Below are 6,739 nucleotides of genomic sequence, written 5' to 3' on the forward strand. Positions count from 1 at the left end.
GGGGGCCTGACCACTGCTCCCTTGGGCCCTTAGCGACCCCTACAGACATCTGGTGCAGGCCCTGTAGCCAGGAGGGACAACCATTTCTGGCATGTTGCTTTTCCCCAGTGGGTCATGAGCTTCTGGAGCAGAGACCCCACATGAGTCCTTGGGGCCTTCCCCTGCATAGTACAGCGCCTGGCATGAGCAACCGATGGTGTCCCTCCGGGTCTCCTGGAAGCCATAAGGGGCAGCGTTTCTGGCTCACCATGCAGCCTCTAGGCACACGTGTGTGCCTGTGCCCGCTACCTGGACCTGGTTTCCCGGCGCACTCCGTGGGCTTGGGCCACTCCTTTCCCTGCCTGGTGGCTCTGGCTAATTGAACTTTCTCAGTCTCAGCAATTCAATCAAACACTGTTTTGTTTTTGTTCTGGTTGGGTTATGACACCCACTACTGTGAAGGAAAGAAAAGGAATCTGGTGTTGTAGGAGGGTGGTATGTTGTGTCATTAATTGTTTTATCTGTAAGCTTTTTATATTTTTGCAATGAGTTTTCTTTGAATAAATAATTCTGAGAGTTTATCACATAGAAGGCATATGTGTGGTCCTCAGTACATTCTGAATTATCTGGATTTATTTTTGTCTCTTGAATTCACTTACACACAATTCAAAGGCTGCATTTTTAGCCAACAGAAATAGAAAGAAGCTCAGAATTTATGTCGTTTTTCAGTAGCTTCAGTTATAGTGATTGTGATAACTTGGTGAAAAAAGCTGTGTATCAAGTAAACTTCACATATGGTTTATCATGAATATTTTTTTTGACTTCTAAGTACCTTGATACCTTTTTGTGTTAAAAGAATCCCCTACTCTGTGGATCTTGGGTTTGAAGCAGGTGGATCTTAGCTTCTACTTAAGAAAGCCTAAAGATGGGGTTGGAGGCTTGTGGTGTCCTCTTGTGTGCCCTGACGTCTGGGGGCAGGCTGTCCATGGCTGTAAGTATCTGGGATCCAGGGCCCCTCAGTCTTTTTCCCCCATCACCCTGAGCAGGTGACTTCCATCCTCAAGGCTGCGTGTGGTCCCAAGATGGCAGTTGCAGCTCTAGCTGTTGCATCTTGCTCTCCAGGGAGAGAGAAGGAGGGCACGGGGGAAGGGGAAAAGGGCTCTTGCTGGCACACCCTCCAGTCCCATTCAGTAATTTCCATTTCCGTCTCCGTGTCCATCATTTTTTTTTTTTCTGAGGAACAAACAGCAGCTACAATAGCGATCATTTATTTCTTACTCATGGGTCTGAGTCAGCTGCAAGGTGGGGTTCAGATCTGTTCTCAAGCCTGTCGTTCCAGGACCCAGGAGGGAGAAGCAACTGTCAGAGATGGTCTCTTCTTAGGCAGATGTCAGGAGCCCAAGAGGAGTGAGCAGACCCACAGAGGCCTTTTAAAGTCTCTTCCTCCTCGGTCCCATCAGTGAAGTCAGATGTGTGAGCACGTGCAGAGCCAGTGGGCGGGAGGTGTGCTGAGCGCAAGGTTCTGTTAGGAAGGCAGACACCAGAGGACCTGGGTGTTGGGGGGCAGCTGGTAGTGCCTGCCATGGGGGACCAATGTTCCTGCCCCTTGGTCTCCAGAAGCTAGGGGGCGGCCATGAGACCCAGGCTTGGCCAAACCCATTCTCCCTTCCGGGACTTTGACTCCTTTTTTTTTTTTTTTTTTTTGGATTCTTGTTCCATATAGGTCATTACAGAGACCGGGGATTGAACTCGGGCCCTCGGCAATGAAAGCCTGTAGTCCTAACCACTGGACCGCCAGGGAATTCCCCGACTTTGGCTCTTGAAAGACAGTGAGCGATAAGTCATGGTAGTGGCACGTGCAGCAGGAAGCCAGTGTCAGTGGCTCATGTCTGAAGTTGCTGGTGGTGCTGCCCAGGGTGGGTGTCCTAAGCACACGGCCCCTTCAGTGCAACCTTGGCTGCGTTTTCAGTTATGCGGCTGCTTTTCTGGGCTTAGTTTTCTAGTCTTCTCTTCATTTCCACATGCTGCTGTGGAACTCCTTTGTGACTGGGGTCAGCTAGAGTTGTTTTCTGTTGCTTGCAGCCAGGACCTTGCTTTCGCAGTTCTATCTTGAGTAGAGTGGATGAACATAGGCTTTTTGAGCCAGGTTCCTTTAGGATTAAATCCCGGCTTGTTCACCTACTAGCTTTCAGGTCACTTTTTCCTCCTTGAGCCTCAGTGTTGCCTTCATTTAAACGTTGCTTTTGTGTGTTGCTGAGCGTTCAGTGAGATTGTATGTAAAGCGATGATAGTGAAAGTATTGGGAACATATCCTAGCCTGAGGTTTTTGGTGGACGGTATATCACCTGGGCAGTGGGTTAGCAACCTAGGAGTACTGTTAGCAGCTCAGGGGGCCCCGCTGGGCGGGGGATGAGAAGGGACAGGGAGCGCTCCTGGGGCCCACTCTGAGCAGCACTCTCGGCAGGCCCTGGCCTCCAGCAGAGCGCAGTGGTGCTTGACAACCAGAGGTTGTTTGCTGAAAGGAAGAATGCTGCGGTGCGATTTCTTGGGATCTGGGCGAGTCTGAAGTGTTTGGAGAAAATAGTTAAGCTGCAGATCACCACCCAGCGAATCATCCTAGGGCTAATGCGTGCCACTGGGCAGTGGGAACAGTGACTGTTGTGAGTGCACTGGGGCAGATTTTTAAATTTCCTTTTTATTCTAGACTTGAATGCAGCAGTTCTTACTGCTAACTTACTACCAGTCACCACTAATGAACAAAGAATATGAACAGGAAATTCATAAAGAAGAGATACAGGTGGCCAATGAAGATAAGGAAAGAGTTCTGCCTCAGTGATAACCAAAGAGACACACATGGAAACAAAGAATATGGCATTTTGACCTACCAAATTTGTAAAGATTAAAAGGACAAATAGAAAGAAAAGACCTAGTGCCAGCGAATGTTGGGATTGGCTCCTGCTGCGTAGTTCGAGCCCCATGTTCTGGGCTGGCCTATGCGCACCGTCAGGTGAGGCCTTTCCTCGTCTCTGGGTGCATTTGGATCCGCTATTGAGCAGGTGGCCCATGCACATGGTTCACAACTCAGGAAGTGTGAGCTCTAGAGTGATGCTTGGTCTCTCAGCGTCCCTGCTGCCACCCGGGCCCCTCTGCAGGGAACAGCTGCCTCCAGGGGCTTGTATGTGTCTTTGAGGTGTTCTGTGCACATACACGCACTTCGAAACCTATTTTTATTTCCCTGCACCTGCTCAGGTCAGTGTGGCTAAGGTATATTTTTGTCCATTTCATCTGTGTTACTAAGTTTACTGGCAAGAAGCCATGCTTACCTTTTTATAAACCTTTGCAACATCCGTATTTATCTCCTTTTTCATTCTAGTGCTGTTACTTTTTCCTTCTCCCTTTTTTCCCTGTCTTGGTAAAAATTGTTTGGGTTTTATTAGTCTTTCAAAGAGTGAACTTGTGGGCATTATTGTCCTGTATTACTGTATGTCTGCTTTCCAGTTCATTAAGTTATGTAAAATTTTATCTTTATTATTATATCTTCTACTTTCTTGGAGTACATTCTCTGGTTTTCTTTTTCTCACTTCTTACATTCTAAACTTAGCTCATTGGTTTTCAACCTTCTTTTCAAACATAAGCATTTAAAGCTGATCCTCAAACGATTTCTGCTACATCGAGCAAGTTTCAGTGTGTCGCATCTCCACTTAAAGTCAACTCAAAGGGTTTTTTTTTTAATTTCCTCTGTGATTCCTCTTTGACCCACAAATTATTTAGAAATGTGTTTTTTAAATTTCCAAGTACATGGCTTTGTGGGGTTTTTTTTTCCTAGTTACTATTTTTAAAAATAAGGTCCTAGCTAGGGTTTCCCTGGTGGCGCAGTGGTTGAGAGTCCGCCTGCCGATGCAGGGGACGCGGGTTCGTGCCCCGGTCCGGGAGGATCCCACATGCCACGGAGCGGCTGGGCCTGTGAGCCGTGGCCACTGAGCCTGCGCGTCCGGAGCCTGTGCTCCGAACGGGAGAGGCCACAACAGTGAGAGGCCCGCGTACCGCAAAAAATAATAATAATAAATAAATAAAAAATAAGGTCCTAGCTGAATGGCACCATGCTCCAAGACTGTGATCTGTGGGCCATCCGCTTCACAGCTTGTGGAGCAGTGCGGGACCACCCGGACGAGCATGGGCTGTCGGTGGGGCGCAGGAGCCAGAAGAAGCTCGTCTCCTTCATCTCATCCCTGGGATTATGAAAGTGTCCTCTCTTCCTACTGTTGTTGTTCTCTCTACTTGAGTTCCTCGCTACTGGGGAGCATGTGTCACAAACTCCAGTTTCTCCAGGGGCTTTGTTAATTTTGGCTTTATTATTTACTTTGAGGCCAGGTTTTCAGTTTTAGAAACCGTTTTGTCTTCCTGGTGGATCGAACCCTTTAGCATTATGAAGTGATCCTCTTTGTAATTAGTCGTGCTTTTGCCTTGAATGTTGCTTCATCTGATAGTAATGGTGCTGCACCACCTGTGTTTTTGGTCAGCGCTGCCGCTTTGAATTTTCCTCCGTTCTGTGTCTTTATGGGTTAGATGTAGCTCTTGAAAATGGCAAATAGCTGGATTTAAAAAAATCCATTCTGTCATATCTGTTAACATCTATTTAATTACTGGTACATTTAGATTTGTCTGTACCATTTTATTTTGTGCATTCTATTTTTTCCACATTTTCTGTTCTTTATTTTTTTCTCCTTTCTTGCCTTCTCCTGGATTGAGTTGTTTTTCTAATCATGGTAAGATACACATAACATAAAATTTACCATCTTAACCATTTTTAAGTGTACACTTCAGTGGCCCTAAATACATTCAAACTGCTGTACTACCATCTCTTGGAATGAGTTTTAATTGTTGTCATGCAGTATATGTAGTACCATACCCTGCTTTTTCATTTACCATTTCACAGTAGAACATAAGCATCCCCGTTGTTACGGACTAAAGTGTTTGTCTCCCCACCCGCCCCCCGCAAATTCATATGTTGATGCCCTAACCCCAAATGTGAGGATGTTTGGAGATGGGGCCTTTGGGAGGTAATTAGGATTAGATGAGGTCTTGAGGCTGGAGCCCAATGGGATCAGTGTCTTTATAAGAAGAGACACCAAAGATCTCACTCCCTGCCATGTGCCATATGAGGACACAGTGAGAAAGCAGCCGTCTGCAAGCCAGGAAGAGGGCCCTCACCAAGGAATCTGCCGGCACCTTGACCTTGGACTTACTGCGTCCAGAACTGTGAGCAATAAATTTCTGTTGTTTAAGCTACTCAGTCTGTTCTATTTCGTTACGGCAGCCCGAGCTAAGACACCCATGTTAAGAAAAACAGTGAACATCCTTTTAAAGCTAACTTAGATTCCATCACAAATTTAGTGTATCTTCTGTCTTGGCCTTCTGTTGGCTCCCTACCCCTTACCTCTGGATGCTTCGTATCTTCTCTGTGCCAAGCTCTCCAAAAGAGGAGTTTATGTTTGTGATCTCACATCACCGTTGATCAGCTCCTGGGATCACCTCTCCACTCAGTCCTTCCGCTCCCCCCACCGCCCCCCACGCACTCACTCACTCACTCACTCACTCATGCGGTGCTTCCGGACCAGCTGCTGTCTGCCTGCCTGATCAGGATCCACTCATGGAATCCGCAGCAGCCCACACAAGGCAGGCTGGTCCTTACCCGTGCTCTGCAGGTGAGAACTTACCAGACTCAGCATTTATCTTAGTAGCCTCTCCGTGGCATCTGAAAATACTGATTTCCTTCTTGCAGCTCTTCACTGACAGAAAGGGGAGTTAAACCAGGTCATGTCCTTTGGCCCTCGTCTCTTCATCCCCTCCCGCTACACTGGGCTTTGCGGCCTTCTCTCCCGGTATTCCCACGTGACGATGAAGTTGTCTGTTGCCGCATGTGCCCCCTGCTAGGGTGAAGCCACTGAGGGCGGTGACTGCCTCTGCTTGCCCACCACAGCCTTCCCTTGGCATCTCTGGTGTGGCACTCGTTACTCTTCTTGTTCGGTGAGTGACGTTTGTAGGTCTGTCAGAGGTCTGGGAGGAAGGCAGTTAGCAGCGAGGGGTGTGGCTCTTTGTAAATTACCCCCCAAGCTAAGACATTTCAGTAGAAGACTTTTATGCATTCTCAGATTTACAGAGTAAGTCCGCCTCAACCTACAGGTGGCACGTGAAACACTAGAACCAGAAACAGCTCAGCTAGGTTCAAGTGCCCTGGAATTTTTGTCCCATCAAGGGACCGTTTGTTTCAGGGCTGTGGTTCTCTCAGCCACCTCGACTTGATCGTGCATCCTGGGAGTGCACAGAAGCCAAGTCAAAGCTCGTCTGTGGAAAATGATCTGAAGTTGAATTAGGTGTTACCAACACACACCTGTCTCTGTTAGCTCCAGGAAGCTCTAATTTTCCAGAAGGGGGTCTCGTGGACCCTAGAGGTGTTTTCAGAGATCTAAAGTTAGCCAAGTAGGTTCTTCTCCACCCGGGTGCTGTCCCGTCCCCCACAGGTGAATCTTGGGGTTTCAGCTGACATCCCATTAGGTGGCGACAGAGAGCACTGAAAAGGAGTGTGAAGGAACTAGAACTTGTTTTCACTTCTGTGAGAGAAAGGCTCGCACTAGTCAGGTTTTACCATGCAAGGCACTTACAAGGCTTTGCCCTTTTTCTTCCTCCCATTCTCCTCAACCCACTGCCTGCCCTCCCACCCTCCAGACCCCCCCCCCCCAAAAAAGGGGGAAAGGTCAGA

At 47.9% G+C, this 6,739-nt stretch overlaps 1 protein-coding gene across 1 annotated transcript in view; it reads left to right on the forward strand.

Annotated features, from left to right (window-relative positions):
• MECP2 (methyl-CpG binding protein 2) overlaps window positions 1–6,739 on the forward strand; it is a 55,047-nt gene that overhangs the window by 22,974 nt on the left and 25,334 nt on the right. The window lies entirely within an intron of this gene.

Source organism: Neophocaena asiaeorientalis, unplaced genomic scaffold (assembly GCF_003031525.2).
Source record: "Neophocaena asiaeorientalis asiaeorientalis breed wild unplaced genomic scaffold, Neophocaena_asiaeorientalis_V1.1 scaffold843, whole genome shotgun sequence".
NCBI classification, from domain to species: Eukaryota; Metazoa; Chordata; class Mammalia; order Artiodactyla; family Phocoenidae; genus Neophocaena; species Neophocaena asiaeorientalis.